Source organism: Papaver somniferum, chromosome 5 (genome assembly GCF_003573695.1).
Source record: "Papaver somniferum cultivar HN1 chromosome 5, ASM357369v1, whole genome shotgun sequence".
NCBI classification, from domain to species: domain Eukaryota; kingdom Viridiplantae; phylum Streptophyta; class Magnoliopsida; order Ranunculales; family Papaveraceae; genus Papaver; species Papaver somniferum.
This window is the reverse complement of record NC_039362.1, coordinates 79,594,967-79,618,744: the sequence shown is the minus strand read 5'-3', so window position 1 is coordinate 79,618,744 and position 23,778 is coordinate 79,594,967.

Sequence of the window (23,778 nt, the reverse complement as noted above, 5' to 3'; positions counted from 1 at the left end):
ACTTGGCAAGCCAATTCCACAATCCTTCCGATTTCTCTTGATCAACAAAGTTCGAAAACTTCGGTTCAAGGAATACATGGTTATGTAATCTAAACTCTCATTTCAATCATTGAGACATTCTCAGAGGACGTTATGTAGCCGTTATTCACGTACTTATTTACGTCAGAGCAATTCTCAAAGTAATTGAAACTTTTCATGACTTTCGTCACTAGGTTAAGATAAACTTTATTGAAGAGAAAGCTTACCAACACATGTTTCGAGGAATATATAAGCGAGTTAAACTCAGTTCGAAACAATAAATTGTTCCACATATTCAGAAATTTCCCAACTTAATATGTGCGCCCCAATTCTTTTGCAATCCTCACCGCATTTATTAGGGCTTCTTGGCGAGGATGCACTTTCAACACAATCAGGTTGCGCTGAGGTGAGCAAAATCTTGCTCACTACAGGTATTCGAAACAAAATCATGCATGGACTCTAGGAATTTAAAAACTTCCTTGAAACTTCCAATAAATGTTCCATACCTTTTTAAGATGTTATCCCTTGTCAAACTCTTGTCTGGGAGATCCTTCTTAATAGAAGTCGTTGCTTTATTGGTCGTCTTTGGTACCCATTTCTGAGTAGCTTTTGGAGCAACGTATTTATTTTTCTCCCCAATATAATTGTGAAACTTCTTTAGGGGAATACTGAAAGAACTGATATTATGAGACTCAGTTTTTCTCCAGTTTGGAACATCAGATCTTGTCATCCTAACAGAATCATATCTGGTTTTATCTCGTTTAAGAAATCTGCAATTCCTTTACAAGTGACCTGGTTTTCCACAATAAAAACAATGTTTAGTATAATGGAAAAATTTATGTTTAGTATTACCTGAATGTGTATGTGCTTGCTTTGGAGCTTGGCAGGATTTCTTCTTTTCGCCATCCTTAGTTAGTAGAGATACTTTACTTTTGTCAACCGTGGAAGGTTTTGGTTGAGAAGAATATTTAGTTTTGACAAATTTTACCTCTTTGCAAATGCTAGGAGCGTTTATTCCTCCCAATCCTCATGTATCACGATGAATTCTACATGCTCCCAATATCGAGGTTAATTTATCAGAGCTGCTATTTCTAGACAAACTCTCTTTTAAGCTCAAGTTTTCTTCTTCCAAACTTTTGACCTTCTCAAGTGCAATAACTAGATCATTCTTGGATGATTCATATTGAACTTTGAGATCTTCTCGTTCCGAATCAAATAACAAGTTCATCTCAATATTCTCCAAGTTATCTAGCTTTGCTTGAAGAGTAACTTCCAGATCTCCACCTTCGGCAATTTCTTCTTTAAGCTTTCGTATTTCGTTGAGATAATCTCTTGCACCAATAGAATCAAGTTGGTCTTGCAAGTCTTTATTCCGACTACGAAGTCTGTCATATTTAACTTTCTCACTGAAAATGGTGCTTTCAGCCTCCGAGAGTTTCCGATGACTTTCTTTAAGAAGATTATTAGCTACTGGATCATCATGGAACACTTCTTCGTCAGAATCAGAATCAGTATCAGAAATAATTTTTCCAGAAGCTAATGCAACGTCACCTATGAGCTCTTGAGGATTATAATATTCAGTTCAATCATCAAGAGTAGGCAAATCTGCTGCATATGCTGATTGTCTACGACTCCAGCTAGGACATCTTTAGTATCTGGAGAACCAGATTTATCCTTAGAGGATTACACTTTTAGAAAGACTCTTTTCCTGTCTCTCAAGAATTTTTTAATTGTCGTGGAGTAACATCCTTAGTATCTGGCGAACCAGATTTATCCTTAGAGGATTCAGAATTGTTTGCAGCTTTAAGAGAAATCACCTCTTTTCTTGCGTGTTCATTATCAAATATCTTTAACTTTCCAGCAAGAGTACTTCTGGAGAGTGTAGAAAGATCGTTTCCTTCTTCAATGGCATGTTTCTTAGACTCATATCTTGATGGTAGAGACATGAGAATTTTGCACACAATATCTTTCTCCGGAATAGTTTTTCCTAATGAAGAGGAGTCAACTATTTGAGAAAGTATTTGGTTAAACTCATCAAAGGTTTCATCATCATACATGCGAAGGTTTTCCCAGTCAGAAGCTAGATTTTGAAGCCTTGCTTCTTTCTCTGTGGCATTCCCTTCGAATACGGTTTCTAAGATATCCCAAGCATCTTTAGACTTATTGCACGTAGTCACGTGGTGCTGAAGATCTGGGGTAATGGCATGGATGATAGCATTCAAACCGTCGGAGTTTTGCTTTGCAGCAAGTATCTCGGTAGGACTGTATTCACCAATGTTCTTGGGAACGTTTACATCTCCAACTGCCACAACGGGAGCATCATAGCCATTAACTATATATACCCATGATTGAAAATCACGTGCTTGAAGAAAAGCTCACATAACAATTTTCCACCATAAGTAATTAGTGTCATCGAAGGCTGGTGGTACGTTTATAAAGATAGCACCTCTTTCCATAGAATCAGATTGCTAGACAGTCAGACTCAATCTAGAGTAAAGATATCAAAGAGTTTAATATCTCTATTTCAACACAATCAAAGTTAAACAGAAACAAGTCCGTAAACCTGATTTTAGTGTGAAGCTCTTGAAACAAGGTCTTTTGTTTTAATCACAACCTATTCAATATCCACCGTGTATAAACCTCTTTAAGCAACAATCACTAAAGGAATATTTCAACATAGTGTCCACTTGAAATAGGGTTAGTCCAGACTGGTCTAACAATGTGAAAATAACAAAATCAATTGTTCAATATCAATCAAGTCTTATCCAACAAACAAGGTCGGATGTAACAACTATGATTGATTAACGTACAACCTGTATTATTTCAATTATATAAATAAAATATAATGCGGAAAAGAAATAACACAGAAACCAGATTTTGTTAACGAGGAAACCGCAAATGCAGAAAAACCCTGGGACCTAGTCCAGAATAAACACATACTGATAATAAGTTGTTACACCAAATTCCTACTACCTATTCAGACTAGATGTAATACCTTCTTCAGCACTTGTAGAACTCCTAGCAGAATACCGATTCTCTTTAGGAACTCTTCACACATATCTTCTAGCAGAACCCAAAGTTCTCTTTAGAAGATACACCACAATGATCGATACGATTTGATATTTTGTTTCCACAAAACACCAATTTGATTTCCCTTTAGATGTGAATCAAGGTTTTGGAAATCTTGTGTTTATTTTGATAAAAATAATTACTAGGTAAAAGTAATATCAAAACAAACTTGTAGATTAGGGTTTTAACTTACAATCAGTATGCGTACACACAAGGAGTCCGTGAACCTGATTTCCGTAAGTAAACTTGGGTGATTCCAAAGATCAATTTCCAAGTAAAGAAAACCTAATAAATCTACCACAAGAACAACTAGAATAAATCTAGAGATATCTTGTTTAAAACTTCTCAAGGATTTTTACGAGATGCCTCAAAAGAAGTTTTTCTTTCTAGTCTCCGATTTCGACTAACAAGTGTTGGTATACGATCGGAAACTGAAATCTATCAAAACCTAGGGTTTATGATCAACAACTCTTGAATGGTTTTATATCAGAAGAGAAAACCTTAGAATAGACAAGAGGTGAAAAACCTAGATTACAAGTTGTATGATCAATCACGAAGATTAAATCCAACTTGGCTTTGTGATCCCTAATACAAATACTTTTATCTCACTCTCGTTAACGAAGAATGGAAGACATGGAAAACAACCTACAGAGCTTACGCCAATTTTCCAAAGGGATGAAAAACTTGTAAACTCACGAACTCCTTATTTATAATGAACAATAGCTTGGAAGCTAAGCAAAGCTATTTTCCTTTTACAAGACTCTCCTAAATATGAGAGTCTTTCCTAAGTTAAAACTCTTGCCAAAATAATTAAATAAATAACTTATTTAGCAAAAATTATATTTATGTGAATAAATCACATTTTAACTTTGGCATGAATCAAAAACACTTTAATATGGTAATCAAAAGTGTTTGGACCAATAGCTAACTTGCCTAGATAAGGAAACATCACCAACTTGACCAAAAATCCCTTTTAGTCACGTATTGGTCCCAAGTTCGCGGACCACTCCAAAGCCCATGGAATGTTTCCTACTAATGAACTTAAATCACTCATAACTTTGTCGTTATAACTCGGAATTGAGTGATTCTTGGATCATTGGATTCGCAAGCTCATTTACTATAACATGAGATCCTTTATAGGGATAAAGGTTATTATCAGCAAAATCATGAATCAAATAACCTCAAGTATATATACATAAATGTACATTTACCGTCATCGGAATTGTTTCGTATAGTGAGCATATATCTTGATAGATTAGAAAGGTAAAATAGAACAAGAATCCAAATGAAATCAATCACATACCTTTAATGAAGTACTTGTTAATGTCTTCTTGTAGTCTTCAATCTTCAATCTTCATCCTTTAAGAATAGCTTCGATTCAACTTCTTAGACCTAATCTAGTCCGAAACTATCTTTAGTATGCTAAATCAAGAATGCATTTTGGAAACTAAAATTGACAACTAACTTGACATACCAACACTAGTGGGTTCAACCGAGCAGTGCTCTAACACTAAAGACGATCTTGTGATAATCCATTGTTAACAGACTCCGTTATGTGCGTGATTGATCACAAGAGATTCAAGTTGTTGTGTGCAGGTGTTTATTGAAGATCTAAGAAGATTTGAAGACAGAGAAGATATTGCAGATTTTTGATTTGGGGTTCATAATCTTTGGTGTGCACAATACTTATTTCAGTATAAGAGGATCCAACTATAATCGGTTTATCCTTTTGGTATATTGGATTTAGTTGTGTAGATCGGCATCAATACAATTCTTTGTGATTAAAAGTATTGATTACAAAATCTTAACAATTACTTAGGTAGTTGAACATAAGATAGATCTAAGAACCTGACGAAGGAGTTTATGTTAAGATAAACAGAAGAGCCTTTGTCCGACTCACATCACTTGGTTGAATAGAGTTGATACCAAACAGATTTGTTGTTCCTTTACTGTTTGGAATACGAACCAAAGGAATTGTTCCAAGTACGTGACTTATTCATAAGTTGGAGGCGTGGGAATACAGACGGAACTAGGTGAACTATAGGTTTAGTTGCTTGGTCTCAACTATACGAAGTTAGTTTAATTTTGTGTAGCAGCTTAATCCTGAGAGTATTCAATTCTGGACAAGGTCCCGGGGTTTTTCTGCATTTGCGGTTTCCTCGTTAACAAAATCTTGTTGTGTCATTTACTTTATATTTCCGCATTATAATTTTTTTATTATAATTAAAGTAAATTACACAAATCTTAATTCCTATTTACTTGATAAGCAATCCTATTGTGTTTGGTTAAGTCCGAAACTTTTTATCAAGTAAACATACTTCGTTGTTGTATTGTCTCGATCTCGTATCCATAGACGATCACACGAAGTGTGAACCGATTAGTTGCATTGTCTCGACTCAGTCCATAGAAAATCACTTTCGGAGAAAGGACTTATAGGTAGGAAAAGTTTTAGCTTGAGATATATTTGGGTACCCTCTCCTTTTCAGTGTGAACTACACATTAATTCTCCCCTTTTTTGTCAATAAAATTGGCAAAGGTACGAAAGTTTGTAGGATCCTAATGAAATTTCCATAGAGATACATCATGACCAAAAGAAAAGCACATATCAACTTTTTGGATGCAATCACATAGCCGAAACTAAATGCATTCATCAAGGAGTTTATAAAGATACAAGATAACCCCTATAATATTCCACATCCGCACTCCCCACAAAGATTTGGAAATTAAGTACAAGTTCAATTAAGAACTCTCCCCCATAAAATGTCATTCCCGAAAGAACAACAAGAGAGACCTTACTTTCACAAGAAAAGAAGGTTTTCAGCGAAACCTTTGATACCCAATAGAATTATTATTTATGCAGAAAAAAATATGAAATTGAAATAATACTACACTGGCGTTCGAAGCCTTGATTTCCCAAAAGATATAAATGAGTCCAGGGGAAAAAGGCTAGAGAACTAATGAACCAAAACAACACCTATAGACTGCCATAAGTGTTGAAATGTAGAAGTGTCTAAAGGTTTGGTGAGAATATCAGCCAATTGTTTTTCTAAAGGCACAAATTCCATATTGATGATACCATTTTCATAGAGATTTCTAATAAAATGATACCTTATATCAATGTGCTTAGTTCTTGAGTGCTCAACAGGATTCTCAGTGATGCGAATCGCACTTGAACTATCACAAAAGATCTTTATTATCCCAGTGTCAATTCCATAATCAGCAAGCATTTGTTTCATCCATAGAAGTTGAGTACAACACGAACCTGCAGCAATGTATTATGCTTCGCATGTAGACATGGATTGGGAGTTTTGTTTCTTGTTGTGCCAAGCCACGAGATTCAACCCAACATAGTAAAATCCCCCTGAAGTACTATTTCTATCTTCTACACATCATGCCCAATCTGCATCTGAATAGGCAGTAAGATCAGCGTTAGTATCAAAAGTATGGATAGACCATACCCGCTAGTATGTTGAATATATCGTATGATCCTCTTCGCAGCTGCAAGATGAGATTCCTTTGGATTAGCCTGAAATCTAGCACAACAACCAACACTAAACGCAATATCAGGTCTAGTGGCTGTAAGATATAAAAGGCTACCAATAATAGATCGATAAAGTATTTGATCCACATTTACTCCTTTCTCATCTCTATGTAGTTTACCAGTGGTAGGGATAGGTGTCAGTTTTGGAGTTGACTTATCCAGACCGAACCTTGAAACAAGATCCTTAGCATATTTTTCTTAAGATAAGTAAATTCCATCCTTATGTTGCTGAATTTGTAATCCTAAAAAGAACTTTAATTCACCAACATTTCTCATTTCAAATTCTTTGCCAAGAGAGACTTGAAAATCTTTTGCCAGTTTCTCAGAATTTGAACCATAGATGATATCATCTACATAGACTTGAGCAATGACAACATCTTTCCCACTCCATTTGGTAAAAAAGGTTTTATCAGCTCCGCCTCTCGAAAAACCTTTCCTGAGAAGAGAAGTAGTTAGTTTTTCGAACCAGGCACGAGGTGCTTGTTTAACCCATATAATGCCTTGTTAAGCCTAAGGACATGATCTGGGAAATCAGGATTTTCAAAACCCTTAGGTTGAGCGACATAGACCTCTTCCTTTAAATTTCCGTTTAGGAACGCGAATTTTATGTCCATTTGAAACAGTTTAACCTTAAGAAAACAAGCATGAGCTATTAACAACCGAATGGACTCAAGGAGTGCAACAGGGGCAAAGGTTTTGTCAAAGTCATTACACTCGTTATGTGAATATCCTTGAGCGACAAGTCTGGCTTTATTTCTGACAATTGTGCCAAATTCATCAGGCTTATTCTTGAATATCCATTTGGTACCAACAATATTGATATTGGAGGGACAAGGTACTAGTTCCCATACGTCTTGTCTTTGAAATTGATTTAACTCTTCATGCATTGCATTCACCCAAAAGGGATCGCTAAGACATTCGTCAATATTTCTCGGTTCTAGTTGTGAAAGATAATAACCAAAATTGCAAATATTTTAAAGTTGTCATCTTGTCTTAGAAGTAGAATCTCTTCCTCCAATAATATTGTTGGGATCATGATTCCTTTGAGCCCAGAGGTGTCGAGGAGGGACACATTCTTGTTCAACATGAGTAGCCTGATCAGTGCTCTTCTCCAAGTCGCTAGAAATATCAGGATCAGTAACAGTTGGGACGACTTCAACTGATTCTGGGATTTCTTTGACTTTCTCAATTTTCTCAGTTGGAGGCAATGCAACAGCAGGATTATCATGATGAAAATTACTAATATCATCAATGATAACATTAGCAGACTCCATCATAACTTGGGTTCTGAGATTAACATTCGAAAACCATGACTATCGGAAGCATAGCCAAGAAAGATACCTTCATCACTTTTAGTATCGAATTTCCCTCTCTGTTCTCGATCTTTTGGAATGTAGCACTTACTTCTGAACACTATGAGATAGTGTAAGTTGGGTTTTCTACCGTACCACAACTCATAAGGAGTGCTTAGGGCTTTAGACTGTAGGTAGACACGGTTGATCAAATAACATGTTGTGAAAACAGCTTCTCCCCAAAACCTTAAAGGTAAGTTTTTGTTATGGAGCATTACCCTGGCCATTTCCTGAATGTTCTTATTCTTTCTTTCTGCAACTTCATTAGCTTGAGGAGTAATGGGTGGTGTGTATTGTTGAATAATCCCTAGTTTGTCACAAAATTCAAATACCTTAGTGTTCTTGAATTCAGTTCCACGGTCGCTTCTAATTTTGTTTAGTTTGTGACCTTGTTCATTCTGGATTCTATTCAGAATAATCTTGAATTCATCAAGGGTTTCATTCTTATGAGATAGAAATGATACCCAAATGAATCTGGTGTAATCATCTACCATAACTAAAGCATACTTCTTACCCGCAACCGTAGGTTGTTGAATATGTCCGAAGAGATCCATATGAATTAAATCCAGTGGAGCTTTAGTGAGAATATCTCGAGATGATTTATGGTGCACTTTCGTTTGTTTACCCTTCTGACACCCATCAATCTTTGCATTGATTTTGGGAACGCCTCTAACAAGTTCTTTATTAATGACCTTAGTTAGAAGGCGATAATTGATGTGACCAAAACGCTCATGACAAAGATGTGTAGATTCCACCTTAGTCAAATTGCAACAGTTACTGAACTGAGTATCAAGAAGATAACAGTTGTTTTTACCACGAGTTCCCTGAAAAATTACTTTCCTAGTTTTGTCTACGATGTCACATCCATTCGCATTGAAGATGACTCTATGGACTTTGTTACAGATTTGACTAATAGAAAGAAGGTTTGCAGTCATACCTTTAATGTATACTACATCATGGATTTCAGGAACGCCGGGAAGTTTGACCATCCCCTTCTTGCTTATGTAGCAGCAACTCCCGTCTCTGAATGTTACGGGACCTCCTTCAAAGTCGCTTGAAGTTACAAACCACGAGAGATAACCAGTTATATGTCGGTTATATCTACTATCAGGAAACCATTGAAGGGACGATGTTGATTTTAGAGCAAAGACTCCCATACTAACACTACTATCCCGTTTAGGATTTCTTGTTCCCGTTTAGGATTTGTTGTTAGTTTTGTACATCCTTTAAGAGAATTCAACAGTTGCTCAGCTTTCTTATGAAGATTACTTGCAACCTTTAAACTTTTCCGAAAAGATATACATGTATGTTGAAAGTGATTGTAAGAGTCACAGAACATACATGGACCAACATCTTTAATCTTGTTTGAGTAGTTCTGAGTCCCATCAGGTTTCACAAAGCCTAAACCTCGTTTATCATCTGACTTGCCAGCATTCTTCAGAGAACAATAAAAGGAGTTATTCAAATCCATTGAAGAAATTGGACAGATTTCAAATCCTTATACATTGCAATTTCTGCAACAAGATCAGAGTTGATCCAGATTTGTTCATCCAACTTTTTCTAGAGAATAACAAGTTTTTCAAAACTTTCTCCAAGATCAGAATTCAATCCTGGTGAAGCGTTTATAGAGACTTTACTGTCCATAGAGTCAGATTGCTACAAACACAGACTTATGAGGTCTTAAATGTGTTTGCCTGCTCTGATACCAATTGAAAAGGTAGGGGTCTAACAAACTCACCCAATATTTCGCTTAGCAATCTGTATGGACTAAATCCAATATACTTACAAGAGAATCAACTAGACAGTTAAACTCAATCTTAAGAAAAGTATATTAAAGAGTTATATCTCAATCTCTCAATTCAATCCGCAATCAGACAAATAACAATTTGCGAGCCCGATTGAATATAAGAGGGATAACTTGAATGGTACCAAAGACCAATGTTCAAGGATCAATCAATTTCAATCAACAACCAAAGGTTGGATTTACCAATTGATCGATTCAACGCACAACCTGTGATATTTCAATTATATAACAAAATATAATGCAGAAAAGAAATAACACAGACACCGGAAGTTTTGTTAACGAAGAAACCGCAACTGCAGAAAAACCCCGGGACCTAGTCCAGATTGAACACCATACTTTATTAAGCCGCTACAGACACTAGTCTACTACAAACTAACTTCGGTATGGACTGTAGTTGAACCCTTATCAATCTCACACTGATTCAAGGTACAGTTGCGTTCCTTACATCTCAGATCCCAGCAGGATACTACGCACTTGATTCCCTTAGCTGATCTCACCCACAACTAATAGTTGGTACGACCTAAAGTCGAAGACTTGATAAACAAATCTGTCTCACACAGAAAAGTATATAGGAATATAAAAATATGTCTCCCACAGAAATACCTACGAGTTTTGTTCCGTCTTTTGATAATCAAGGTGAACAGGAACCAATGATATACCAGACTTATATTCCCGAAGAACAACCTAGAAATATCATTCACCTCACAATAGTCTTAATCGATTAACGAAACAAGATATTGTGGGATCATAAACGATGAGACGAAGGTGTTTGTGACTACTTTACTATCTTTCATATCGGAGATATAAATCTCAAGCCAATCTTACGATTGTACTCAATCACGATAGAAACAACAAGATCAGATCACGCAACTACAGAGAAGATAGTTGGGTCTGGCTTCACAATCCCAATGAAGTCTTCAAGTCGTTAACCTACAGGGTTTCGTGAAAAACCTAAGGTTAAAGGAGAATCGACTCTATATTATACAACTAGTATCACACAGGAGGCGTGGGCCCAGTTGCTAGAGTTCTCCTTTATATAGATTCCAAATCAGGGTTTACAATCTAAGTTATCTTGGTAATAAAGCATTCAATATTCACCGTTAGATTAAAACCTGATTAGATTCAAGCTAATATCTTTCAACCGTTAGATCAAACTTAGGTTGTTATACACAAATGAAATGTAACTTCATTTAGGTTTGAGTAACCATAGATAAACGTGTACACTTAGTTGGTTCAATAATAGTTAACCAAAGGTTAGCCATATGAGCACTTTCATATCAACCTTATTCATCTTCACCATAACTATTTCAAATGACTCAAATGAACTAGTTAGAGAGTTGTTAAATTGCTTAGATCTTATAGAAGTATACAAGACACAACTGAAGCAAAATCGGTTTTGATTCACTCGAATCGATTCATGAACATTATAGCCACGGTTTGCAAAGATTGCATTCCTTATTATATAAATGTTTTAGTTCATGAACAAACCGATTTTAGAAAGTAACCTACTTAAGTATGCAAACGTGCACACGTACTTAAGTAACCGGATTGAGTTTTTTCTTCACTTTAATACTCCAGCAGAAATTCACGGACGTGAACTTTCCGCCGGTATGCATATGGGTACGCATACTCATCCGAATTTCCAACAACCGCCAGTACGCGTACGGGTAGCATACTTTGGGTTCCCGGTTTTCGACTTTTACACAAATGTGAGAACACACTATGTTTATATCCAAAGATGGTTACATGTTCTAAACTCTCATTTCAATCATTGAAACTTTCTTAGAGGATCTTATATAGTTGTTATTCACAAAATATTATTCATCAAAGCGATTTTCAAGTTATTGAAATAATCAGCATGACTTTCGTCACGAGTAAAGATGAACTTGGCTAAAGCGAAAGCTTACCAACACATATTTCGAGAAATAGATAAGCGAGATAAACTCGGCTCGAAATAACAAATGTGTATAATCGAAGTCTATATATCAATACTACTTTTGCCTCAAAATAGGAGATAGAATAGATAGATTTTTAAGTTATAGATAAGTTCAAGTCTCTACATACCTTTTGTTGATGAAGTTCCACAAGTTCCTTGAGTAGTTCTTCGTCTTCAATCGATGAACTTCGTGGAGTATAGAGTTCAACTACACTTACTATCCTAATCCGAGACTTAGCTATAAGTAGATTAGAAATCAAGACTTATAGTTTTGGCAACTAAACTTGACAAACAAGCTTGAGATAGCAACGCTTGCGAGTTCGACCGAGAAATTCTCTAACAATACTGGTGCAATAAAAACTACTCTCTTCACTACTCTCATCCCTCATATCATCGCTGATGTCAATTGGGGGTTCAGAAGATGGGGGAGGCAGTATTTAAACACTACCAGTACTGCTAATGCATCATTATTGCTAGAACTCTCGCTGATAGACATTGTTTTTTTTTTTTTAGGTTTCTATCTTCTAAATTTGGATAAAACTATGGTTGATCAAACTATAGTCTTTTATAGGGATCAATTACACCTAACAAACATCGTTCTTTTCACCAAGATTAGTGCTGGTAAGAACAGTAGATTCAATGTCAACTTAATGATTCATTATTTGTTCATCTTCATGATGGATTGTGTTAAAAAAACACAAGATGTACACGCAATCGATTCTTCAGAAAACATTAATTGAGAATCGGCTAAACCGGAGGCTGAATCGGTCACTACACGCTACAATGAGTGAATCGGACATAAACAAGACTGAGCTGGGATCGTGCATCCCAACAGTAACAAAGCAACGTCATACTGGCCAAAATACTCATCTGATTTTACCAACCAATAAAGGAAAATTCAGGAGATGCAGGCATTTTGTCTTCATAAACAAAACAAAATCATATGTCAAAAGGACACCACTAGACACTAAAACATCCCATGATCAAATAGAGGATACTGATAAGTATGTATCTCAGCAACCAGATGAGTATTCCACTACTCCCTCCGTTTCAAAAAGACAATCCGCTTTGACTTTGTAAAGATATTAAGAAGACCGTAGTAGTTTACATACCTACCCTCAAGTACTTGCCTAATTTATTTCAATAAAAATGTTAGTAATAAAAACTACCAAAATTTGATATGGCATTGTAAATAGGAAATCAAAAAAAGAAAATTAAACATATCTGCTTTATGGAAACAATATCACCAAAGTAAAAGAGAAAATATTTTGAAAATATTGTGAACATTGTGAGGCAAAGTAGGTAAGCTAGCTTTTCGTAGTCCATGGTATTTGGAAAAAAGAGAGATGAAAAGATTATAGAGATAAAAATGGTGTTTGGAAAAAAAAGAGATGAAAAGATTAAAGAGATAAAAAGATTATATATTTATGGAGTATATAACCTTTATAAGGAATTTAATTTGGAACCATATACATTGTCTTCGAAAAGGAAAGAAGGATGTATTTGTTTCCTTCATTATACAGATTTCATTAATATTTTAGATTGGGTCTCATTAAAAACGAATTTCTGAATATAAAAAACTTAAGGGTATATCAGAGAGTTTATTGGAAAAATATGACTATAAACAGAAGCTGGACATAATTTTGAAATAGACCAAAATGGAATAGAGGACGGTCTTTTTGAAACGGAGGGAGTATTAATTATCAAAACAATACAATGGCTAGTATTGTCGCTATCACCCATATGTAGTTGTACTGGTTTAAGCCTGGATTCACAACATCGAATACACCAACTTTGACTAGTAAGAGTCAACCTTATAATGACCATACTATATCTTGGAATGCAATTTTAAATGAGTCATCGACTCCTCTTAGGGACACCTCAGTGGTAATCATTAAAACTTGAATAAGTATGACGTGAAATCCAAGTTCAATATTGATCTCACACATCAAAACTCCATACAAAGATTATAACCCCATGAGGGTTGATCAAATCCCTACTGTCTCTATATACGACACAAATTTGTTTCATACAATAAAGCCAAACATGGACATGGATTCACTGATGGAACCCTCATTAAACATGATACAGTATCTGAAACAACATAAAAATACAAAGAGATGGAGTTTTACTTCATCACATGGTAAAGATGATAAAACAAATAAGCTTGGCATATAAAGGAATCTGCTCAACTTAACAGGCTTACCTGACAACTTATTGTCCACATCTAAAGGCTTATCTTCCAAGCTTGTTTTGAATGAATTAAAACACAACAGAAAAACTAGGAAATTCAATGGTACAATAGACATTATCAAAACAAAACACCACCATAGCCTACATTACAGAAAGAATATTATCCACCTAGCCCAGTACAAATGTAATGAAAATAGACAACACACCACCAAATTCAAACTCAAAAAATTTCACACCCAAAATCAGTACCATTCAACAACCACCTACTGTAAATCTATTAACACTACCTCTAGAAGAGATCATAAAAGTGAGTACATCATCATTCTAATGGTTGAAGTAGAAACAACTCTCAACATATCTAATCTAGCTGAGCAGATGGAGAAGATTGCTAAAATAACAGAAATAGAAGAACCTTGTATTGAAATTGATCCAGCCTACCTCAAAAAACCAGAAAAAAGAGACTGGAAGTTGACCTTCATAGGGAGATTTGCAAGTCAAAAAAATGTATCATGATGGACCTCACCAACTGCATCAAGAGAACATGGGATATTTCTAATGGCTTCAACATGACAAGATACAACAGATGGTTTAACTGCTACATCATAAAGGTCAACACAGAAGATGACAACCAACACCTTCTCACTAGAGGTCCATGGATAGCCCTGGGATGTTTTATGGTAATCAAAGCTATACCAAGAAATGGCCTATCAGAACTGAAACTAGAATGGTTTAACCATATCCTGATGAAGATCCATTTGAAGAGAGTTCCAACAAGACTAACATCATGGAAAGCTCTATTTGAAATTTGTAAACTAGCTGGAGTACTACAAGAATCTAAGAAACCCTATGGGAGGGATGATGAGGAAAAAATGTAGATGTCCTGGTACTCATAATTGTCAAAGAAACAATACCAACAGGAATGTGGGCTAAAGTGGGTAACATCAAGACAAGAATTGAGTATTCATATGCAATCACTCCTAAGTTATGTCAAACTTGCAGAATTCCTGATCACAGCATTCTTACTTGTGAAGAGAAAGTAGCCAAGGAAAAAGCCTTTCAAGAAAGCAAAGGTAAAGGAAAGATGGAAACATCTACAAAGGAATTAAAACAAAGAAACATGGAAGAGGATAACACTTCCTCTTCTTCTGACTCCCATCATGTTTCAATCCAAGTCACAAAAAATGAAATCCCAAGGTCTTTAAGTATTATGGGCTTCACAGGAGCTCAAAAAGATGATGAGAAAGAAGACAGTGCAGCTACTAGCAATGAGAATGAAAGCACAAAGGGGGAGAACTCTAGCAGAGACTTGATGGACAACATAAGACCTGCTGATCTTTCTGACCCTTTCCTTAACATTCTAAATAAAAGTCATTATGAAGAAAGTGAAAGAGAAATGATGTTTAACATGGGCTCTGCAAATGCTACTGAGAAGATCACCAACAAAGATGAAAGAAGAATAGCAGAACTCAATCAGCCAAGAAAGCTGCCAGAAACAACAAAATAATACCAAAAACTTCCCCCTCATACATTCCTCCAGGCTTTGAGAATGTCATCCCCAATAATCAAGAAGGAAGGCAGCAACAGGAAAAAGAAATCTATTACCAGAAACCAGTGAATATCCTGAGCAGTTTTGTGGAGCAGAAAACAAGAGAGACAAATCCAAACAGCTCTAAGAAGAAAAGAAGAAGCATGGATATGGATAACCAGATAGCTCTTGTTGAGGCAAAACAAGGAGGCAGTACATGACCAAAGATTGAGAGTCCAAATCCTTGGTACAACAAAAACTTTGGAAAGGTACCCCTTAACTTTCTCCTACTGCACCGTTTAATTAAACAAATTTTTGAGCTAGTCCTAACCAACAACCAATCAAAGTTATGTCAAATAATACACTACCAGGAAAAAATAGATTATCCAATTCATATTTTTGGGAGTTTGTTATTATTCTATCCAGGTGTTTATGGGTGAAAACTGTTTCTACTGTTTTTGGTAAATTTGGGTGTGTGGATGAGAAACGAATCTAAACCCTAAACAAATGCACTGCACGGGAGTGCTTTTGATTCTAGAGATCAATCTATACAATTCTGGCCTAAACCAAGAAATGATCGTTCCAGACTTGCTTCGGTCACAAAGTGAAAGAGATGGGGTTGATCTTAGGGAGGGAAGCGAAGAAGGTGTTGAGATTGTGAAGGTATTGGTTGTTTATGACTTGTATCAGAATGATGAACTGGCTTTCACAATGAAATCAATCAGTTCTGGGTGTTTTCTGGATACTGTAACAACACTTGGTTTTTCTGTGTTGTTTGGAAATAGGTGAAGGAACTATTTATAAAAGTCATTGAGCGCAACCCTTGAAAAAGCGGGGGTCTAACAACACCACCCAATATTTCGCTTAGCAATCTATATGGACTAACTCCGAAATACTTTGCTAGAGAATCAACTAGATAGTCAGATTCAATCTAGATAAGAGTATCTCAAGGAGTTAATATCCCTCTCTTGATTTGATTTTTACTCAAGCTAAAAACAATAGCGAGTCTTTATCAAATACAAGGAATACTTGGACGGTACCAAAGACCAATGTCCGGATCAATCAATAACAATCAACAACCAAAGGTTGGATTTCCAATTGATGATCACGAATGCAAAACCTGTATTATTACAATTATATAAAATATAATGCGGAAAAGAAATAATACAGACACCAGAAGTTTTGTTAATGAGGAAACCGCAAATGCAGAAAAACCCCGGGACCTAGTCCAGATTGAATACACACTGTATTAAGCCGCTACAGACACTAGTCTACTGCAAACTAACTTCGGAGTGGACTATAGTTGAACCCCAATCAGTCTCCCACCGATCCAAGGTACAGTTGTACTCCTACGCCTCTGATCCCAGCAGGATACTGCGCACTTGATTCCCTTAGATGATCTCACCCACAACCAAGAGTTGTTGTAACCCAAAATCACAGACTTGATAATAAACAGATATGTCTCACACAGAAAAGTCTATCAAAGGATAAATCTGTCTCCCACAGATAAACGCTAGGTTTTTTCCGTCTTTTGATATAAAATCAAGGTGAACAGGAACCAATTGATAATCCGGTCTTATATTCCCGAAGAACAACCTAGATTAATCAATCACCTCTCTACAATCCTTCCTGACTACACAAGCGGATTGTCGAGGAATCACAAACAGTGAGACGAAGATGTTTGTGACTTCTTTATCTTGCCTATCGGAGAACTCTCACGATCTCAAGCCAATCAATCGATCGTACTCGTACGATAGAAGATGCAAGATCAGATCACACAACTACGATAAAGTAGTATCGGTCTGGCTTCACAATCCCAATGAAGTTTTTAAGTCGTTAACCTGATTTTAGAGAAGAAAATCAAAGGTTAATGGAGATCGACTCTGGCGGGCGCACTAGTAGCACACAGACGTGTGGGGATTATTTTTGCACAATGCTAGATGTATCCTTTATATAGCCTTCAAATCAGGGTTTTGCCTTAGTTACAAAGCAATCCTTATTCACCGTTAGATGAAAAACTGATTTAGATTCAAGCTAATATTCCTCAACCGTTAGATCGAAATTTAGCTTGTCACACACACTTGGGTAGACGTTTACTGGGTTCGTGAAAACCATGCCCAAACGTGTACGTGTATGTTGGTTCAACATAGTAACCCAAAAGGTTAACCATATGAGCATTTCATATTAACCTTGTTCTTCTTCACCATAACTAGTTCAATTGACTCAAATGAACTAGTTAAAGAGTTGTTCAATTGATATGAGATCTTATGTAACTACACAAGACACAATTGAAACAAAGATGATTCGATTCGGTTGAATCGACTCATGAATTTTATAGCCACGGTTTGCATAAAGCATTCCTTAGTGATTTAATGTTTCATGTTCAGAGCACATCTTTAGATCATAACCTCTTAAGTTCACAAACAAGTTCGCGGACTTAAGTTAATCGGTTGAGTTTTCCAAACTCAGCAGAAATTCTCGGAAAGAGAACTTCCGCCAGTTCGCGGACTGGGTTCGTGGACTTAGCACACAAACGAGTTTTAGAAAATCCAGCAGAAATTCTCGGTCAAGAACTTCCGACAGTTCGCGGACTTGGAAAGCCAATTCCACAATCCTCCCGATTTTTCTTGATCAACAAAGTTCGAAAACTTCGGTTCAAGGAATACATGGTTATGTAATCTAAACTCTTATTTCAATCATTGAGACATTCTCAGAGGACGCTATGTAGCCGCTATTCACAGACCGATTCACGTCAGAGCAATTCTCAAAGTGATTGAAACTTTTCATAACTTTCGTCACTAGGTGAAGATAAACTTGATCAAAGCGAAACACTTTACCAACACACGATTTCGAGATAAAAGATAAGCAATCAATGCTCAGCTCGAAACATCAAATGTGTATGGTCTAGTCTATATAGCATACGACTTTTGTCTCATAAGAAGTAGGAGATAGAAGAGATAGATTTTTGAGTGATAGATAAGTTCAAGTCTCCACATACCTTTTTGTTGATGAAGTTCCACGGTTCCTTGTATAGATCTTCGTCGTTATATGATGAATCACCATGAAGTCCTTGAGCTCAACTACACTTTTCTATCCTAGTCTGAGACTTAGCTATGTAGGCTAGAAATCAAGACTTATAGTTTTGATCACTAACATTGACAAACATGCTTGAGATAGCAACGCATGCGAGGTTGACCGAGCTATGCTCTAACAATCTCCCCATTTGTAAATTTTAGTGACAAAACTATTAATACATATGGAATACAAAAAAGATAAAATTTAGTGGTTCCTATTCCATAGTCTAATCTTCAACGTTCCTTGAAATCTTCGTCCTTCCAAGTACTCCAATGATCCCAAAGGTTGTAAGTTTAACACCATCGTTGTTGAAGATACGTATCTATAACAATGAGAAAAATCGAGATTCTCTATCATTATTATACAGTGTCATAGTATTATTATATAACATCAAAGTCCAATTGTATCACGACTTTAACAATAATACTACGGTGATATGTATCACTCCCCCTTAGTCAATACTCGATTTCGATCATGGAAACCACTCCCCCTTACACAATTATCCGAAAACCATATGTATTTGTAGTGTGAACTACAATATTTCTCCCCCTTTTTGTCAATAAAATTGGAAAAGGTACAAGAATGGGATCATAATGAAATTTCCACAAGAGACATTTCATGACCAAAAGAAAAATACATACCAACTTAATCTAGATGCAATCTAATAGTCGAAGCTAACATCATTTATAAAGGAGTTTTAAGATACAAGATAACCCCTATAAAATTCCACATCCGCACTCCCCGAAAGATATTACCATTAAGCACAAGTTCAAAAGAACCCTCCTCCATTTGATGTCATTCCCGAGAGAACAACAAGAGTGACCTTAATTTCGAAAAAAAAGAAGGATGTTGAAACACTAAAGAGATACTAAAAAGATAACAACAACAATCCTACAGAGACTGAACTGGAAGGTACCTATTGGGGTTTCAGACTCAATTTCCCAAAAGATAAGGATAATCATAGGGGCAAGAGTCAATAAAACGTTTTAATGAACCAAAACAACACCAATAGACTGCCGCAAGTGTTGAAAAGTTGCAGTGTCTAAGGGTTTGGTGAGAATATCATCCAATTGTTGTTCGGAAGGCACAAATTCCATACTGATGATACCATTTTCATAAAGATCACGAATAAAATGGTACCTTATATCGATGTGCTTTGTTCTTGAGTGCTCAACATGATTCTCAGTAATTCGAATCGCACTGGAGTTATCACAAAAGATTTTCATTATCCCAGTATTAATTCCATAATCAGCAAGCATCTGTTTCATCCATAGGAGTTGAGTACAACATGATCCGGCAGCAATATATTATGCTTCACATGTAGACATGGATTGAGAATTTTGCTTCTTGATATGCCATGCTACAAGATTGAGACCTACATAGTAGAAGTCCCATGATGTACTTTTTATGTCTTCTACACAACCTGCCCAATCAGCATTAGTATCAAAAGTGTACGAGAGACCATACCCACTAGTGTGATTTATATATCGTATGATTCTCTTCGCAGCTGCAAGATGAGATTCTTTTGGATCCGCCTGAAACCTGGCACAACAACCAACACTGAAAGAAATATCAGGTCTAGTATCTGTAAGATACAAAAGGCTACCTATAATGGATCGATATAATTTTTAATCCACTTTTGCTCCTTTCTCATCCCTGTGCAATTTACCAGTCGTAGGCATAGGAGTCAGCTTAGGAGGTGACTTATCCAGACCAAATCTTGACACAAGATTACATGCGTACTTTTCTTGGGATAAGTAAATACCCTCCTTATGTTGTTGAATCTGTAATCCTAAGAAAAATTTTAACTCACCAACATTGCTCATTTCGAATTCTTTAGCAAGGGAGACTTGAAAGTCTTTTGCAAAATTTTCAGAGGTTGATCCATAGATGATATCATCTACATAGATTTGAGCAATGACAACAGCTTTCTCATTCCATTTGGTAAACAATGTTTTATCAGCTCTTCCTCTTGAAAATCCTTTTCTAATAAGAGAGGTAGTGAGTTTCTCAAACCAGGCTCTTGGAGCTTGTTTCAATCCATATAACGCCTTTTTGAGCTTCATCACATGATCAGGGAAATCATAATTTTCGAACCCTTTAGGTTGAGCGACATAGACTTCCTCTTTTAAAATTCCATTCAGGAACGCTGATTTTATGTCCATCTGAAACAACTTAATCTTGAAAAAGCAGGCATGGGCCAATAAAAGTCGAATGGACTCAAGACGTGCCACAGGAGCAAAGGTTTCGTCAAAATCGATTCCTGCAATCTGTAAATATCCTTAAGCGACAAGTCTAGCTTTATTTCTAACAATTATGCCATAGTCATCAGACTTGTTCTTGAATATCCATTTAGTACCAACAATATTGACATTTAGAGGACAAGGTACACGTTCCCAGACATCTTGTCTTTCAAATTGATTTAACTCTTCATGCATTGTATTCACCCAAAAGGGATCTTTCAGAGCTTCATCAATATTCCTTGGTTCCACCTGTGAAAGATAACAACCAAAATTGCATATATTTTGAAGTTGACCTCTTGTTTTGGTTTTAGAATACCTTCCCCCAATAATGCTGTTGGGGTCATGATCCCTTTGAATACAAAGATGTCGTGGAGGAACGCGTACTTGTTCATCAGGAATGGCTTGATCAGTGCTCTTCTCCTCGTCACTAGAAATGTCAGGATCAGTAACAGTTGGGATAACTTCAACTGATTCTGGAATTTCTTTGACTTTCTCAATTGTCTCTGTTGGAGGCAATTCAGCAGGAGGACTATCTTGACGAAAGTTACTAATATCGTCGATGATAACATTAGAAGATTCCATCATGACTTGAGTTCTAAGATTAAAAACTCGAAAACCACGACTATCGGAAGCGTATCCAAGAAAGATTCCTTCGTCACTTTTGGTGTCGAATTTCCCTTTTTGTTCTCAATCTTTCAGAATATAGCACTTACTTCCAAAAACCCTGAGATAGTGTAGATTGGGTTTTCTTCCATACCATAACTCATAAGGAGTGTTAAGGGTTTTAGACCGCAAATACACACGGTTGATCAAGTAGCATGCTGTGAAGACAGCTTCTCCCCAAAATCTTAAAGGTAAGTTTTTGTTGTGGAGCATTATCCTGGCCCTTTCCTGAATGTTCCTATTCTTTCTTTCAGCAACTCCATTAGCTTGAGGAGTAATTGGTGGTGAGTATTGTTTAATGATCCCCAGTTCGTCACAGAATTCGAATACCTTGGTGTCTTTGAATTCAGTGCCACGATCACTCCTAATTTTCTTTAGTTTGCGACCTTGTTCGTTCTGGATTCTTTTAACAATAATCTTGAATTCACTCAGGGTTTGATTCTTATGAGATAGGAATGCAACCCAAGTGAATATGGTGTAATCATCTACCATAACTAAAGCATACTTCTTACCGGCAACAGTGGGTTGTTGAATTGGTCCGAAGAGATCCATATGAATTAAATCAAGTGGAGCTTTAGTGAGAATATCTCGTGATGATTTGTGGTGAACTTTCATTTGCTTACCCTTTTGACAGGCACCACATACACCTTCAATCTTTGCATTGATTTTGGGAATGCCTCTAACAAGTTCTTTGTTAATGATCTTAGTTAGAAGGCGATAATTGATGTGACCAAAATGCTCGTGCCAAAGATGTGTAGATTCCACTTTAGTCAAATTGCAATGGTTGCTAAACTGAGTATCAAGAAGATAACAGTTGTTTTTACCACGAGTTCCTTGAAAGATTACCTTCCCGGATTTGTCAACAATGTCACATCCATTTGCATTGAAGACAACTCGATGGCCCTTGTCGCAAATTTGACTAATAGAAAGAAGATTAGCAGTCATACCTTTAACGTATACCACATCATGGATTTCTGGAACACCGGGTAGCTTGATCGTTCCCTTTTTGCTAATGTAGCAACAACTTCCATCTCTGAACGTTACAGGACCTCATTCGTAGTCAACCGATGATACAAACCAAGTGAGATCTCCTGTCATATGTCGACCACATCCGCTATCAAGAAACCATTGAAAAGGAGATGTAGATCTTAAAGCAAAGGCACCCATACTACTAGTACTTCTCGATTTAAAGTTTCCAGGTAGAGTTGTATGAACTTTTAGAGAGTCATACAGTTGTTTAGCTTTCTTACAAAGATTACTTGCAACATTAAGACTCTTTTGAAAGAACATACAAACTTGTTGTATATGATCGGATGGACCACAACATGAGCCTAAACTTTGAAGATTGTCTGACTGGTTCCTTGTCATATCAGTTTTCTCAACATCCTGCCGTTGATTACTATCTGACTTATGAATTTTCATGAGAGAGGAACAACTGAGATTTTTCAACCTTTCAAGGGAAGTATTTCCGGATATCAAATCCTTAAGAATTGCAATTTCAGCAACAAGACCATAGTTGATCCGAATTTATTCATCCAACCCTTTTTGAAGAGATATCAGTTTACCAGACCTTTTCTTGCGGTTGTTTTTCAAACCTGGTGAAGCGTTAACCAAGACTTTATAATCTATAGAGTCAGATCACTACAAACACGGACTTGTTAGGTATTAAACGTGTTTGCCTGCTCTGATACCAATTGAAAAAGCGGGGGTCTAAAAACACCACCCAATATATCGCTTAACAATCTGTATGGACTAACTCCGAAATACTTTGCTAGAGAATCAACTAGACAGTCAGACTCAATCTAGATAAAAGTATCTCAAGGAGTTAATATCTCTCTCTTGATTTGATTTTTACTCAAGCTAAAAACAATAGCGAGTCTTTATCAAATACAAGGAATACTTGGACGGTACAAAAGACCAATGTCCAAGGATCAATCAATATCAATCAACAACCAAAGGTTGGATTTCCAATTGATGATAACGAACGCACAACCTATATTATTTCAATTATATAAAATATAATGCGGAAAAGAAATAATGCAGACACCAGAAATTTTGTTAACGAGGAAACCGGAAATGCAGAAACCCCCGAGACCTAGTCCAGATTGAATACACACTGTATTAAGCCGCTACAGACACTAGCTTACTGCAAACTAACTTCAGACTGGACTATAGTTGAACCCCAATCAGTTTCCCACCGATCCAAGGTACAGTGTACTCCTACGCCTCTGATCCCAGCAGGATACTGCGCACTTGATTCCCTTAGCTGATCTCACCCACAACCAAGAGTTGATGTAACCCAAAATCACAGACTTGATAATAAACAGATCTGTCTCACACAGAAAAGTCTATCAAAGGA